At 31.2% G+C, this 2,336-nt stretch overlaps 1 long non-coding RNA gene across 1 annotated transcript; it reads left to right on the forward strand.

Moving 5' to 3' along the window:
- The first annotated feature begins 275 nt into the window (after window positions 1–275).
- LOC145042075 (uncharacterized) lies at window positions 276–2,097 on the forward strand. The gene is made up of 2 exons (XR_013680533.1): window positions 276–1,182; window positions 1,872–2,097. It is a non-coding gene; the product is annotated as an uncharacterized LOC145042075 (long non-coding RNA).
- Window positions 2,098–2,336: the final 239 nt, after the last annotated feature.

The raw sequence follows: 2,336 nt of genomic DNA on the forward strand, positions 1-2,336 counted from the left end.
TCTATTTTACCAGGTGTCATTTATCTGTTTACCAGCTATTGTATTTTCCCCTTCATATATATCTCTTTAATTGAAAATCAATCTCCAAATCAGAACCCGTGAAATGTGCAATCAATATTTTGAAATTCTTAATTATCTGCTCCAAGTTACCAAATGTGAAATTCAATTCCCTAAATCTCGCTCTTCACATATATCTCCATCTACGGATTTTTAGGGTTTATTCAATTGCATTTTGGTTGCTGCAAATAGGTTAAATGGAAACGGACTCTGGTGATGCCCCCCCCCCCCCCCCGGTCTTTGTTGTTCGCATCAATCCATATTCACGAAGCGAAGTCTTTCTCTCTTTCTGCTCAATCCAGCGCACATCGCCACTACCAGCAATAGTCTTTCTAATTGATTTCAAGTTCTAATTTTAGATATTAATATGTAATTTCAAATTGTGAAATCTGATTCTTTTTATAGGCTACACACATACAAGAAGTTATTCAATGTTCTAATATATGTTACTGAAAGTTTGTATAATTTCTAGCTCTAATTTCTATTATCTTACTAGAAGTTTGAATAATTTCAACATACCAAAATTACGCAGCTCCATCTATTAATTTGTTGATAAACCCTAATCTATCCTCTATCTCGATCCACTCCTTCTTTTCTAGGATTCTTAACAAATTAAAGGTTCATTGGTATATTCATCTTCTTTACTGAAGTCAAATCACAGATTTTCGACTATAGGGGTATTTGTTTTTATTTTTTGTATTTTAGTATTTGGAATTAAATTTGTCTATACGTGATTTCAGGGTTATTCGAATTCATTATGATCCCTGGTTATCACAGAACAATATATTTTCTATATGTTGTTCTTTTTGGTGTTGTTAAAGGATAACGAAGAAAGAACATGTGGATAAGAGTGTGACCATCCTCTTTGTCTTGAGATCAAAGTTGGTCTGAAGTGGCTTCCATGTATAGAGCTAGAAGATGTGATCGCCTTGGTTACACCACTACTCCCCCACACAAATCTTATCATATCCCGCTTTCTTTCATTTATCTATCATCTTACTTCTGTTCTTTATATTTCACAAATTGTCTATACACAATTTGTAGAGCCTCTGTCTTTTGTTTCATATAGCTTTCAAAAGAAGTAGATCATATATTGAAGATAATGATAAAAAGATATAATGTAAGGTACAGAGTCGACTTCTTGTTTTTCTTATTTTTTTTAATTAATTTTGTGATATTTGTTGAAGAAGCAGGCAAGTAAAATGGTATCTCTCACTATTTGGGCTTTAGGCCACAATTACTTAATTTGGGTTAAGGATAATCACATAAACTCATGACATATGAATTAATAAATTATGATTAACATCTTAAATGTGTACAATGTTGTTCATCAGAAGATGACGGTGTAATCTGGATATAGTGTATACTATATAAGCTAATTAATGTTGTATTTTTTTGATTTAAAAAACATTATTGTATTTATAGCAATTGCAGTTGGTTTTTCTGGCAAATTTTTTTATTAATGTTGAGATGAAAATTAACATGTAGCTTGACATTGATTATCAAAATGGAGTACTTTGTTGACCACAAATACAACAAAACTCTAGAACTGAGATGTAATTTTCATTTAGTTGTTGCTATTTCTTGGTTCAAAGGTGATGCTATTTCTGGTTTGAGATTACATGATTAGAACTAATCTTAATTTTAGATGAACATAATGAGATGTAATAGTCATTTTGTTGGATGCTATTTATCGAGTCAAATATGAAAGTTCATTGCTGTTTCTGCGTACTTTCCAAAATTTTAATGTTTTTTGTGGGTGTTGTTGTGCAATTCTATCTCTATATCTTTATTTCTTACTGTGATGTGTTAAGTATGGACATCATGAAAAGACAAGCAAGAATCCCACAACTCAATGTTTGGATCCAAGCGAAACATCAATGTCTAAAAGAAGGAACAAGGGTATGCGATAGGTTGTCATTTTTATATGTTTTGTTTGGTTGAACTATTTTTTTCGATATAAAATAAGGATCAGGTTTCCAGTATTTAGACTATATTCTTTTGTTAGAACGTGGCCTTAATCTTTTGATATATTTTTCCTTTTATGTTTTTACATTTGCTGTCTGATTGGTATATATGATAACTTATAAGGACCCTTTATGCAGAAATGTTTTCTATATAGGGACTATTACTATAAATTATACAGGGACCATTATTTTCTATCATGGTGACTTATAGAGACCATTTCCATAAAAAGATTTTCTGAACATGGATTGTTTTTTAGTTTCAGGGCCCATTTCTGCAAAAATGTCTTCTTCATAGGGACTAATGTTGTAATT

The sequence above is a fragment of the Lactuca saligna genome, chromosome 4, assembly GCF_052625555.1.
Source record: "Lactuca saligna cultivar CGN05327 chromosome 4, ASM5262555v1, whole genome shotgun sequence".
NCBI lineage: Eukaryota > Viridiplantae > Streptophyta > Magnoliopsida > Asterales > Asteraceae > Lactuca > Lactuca saligna.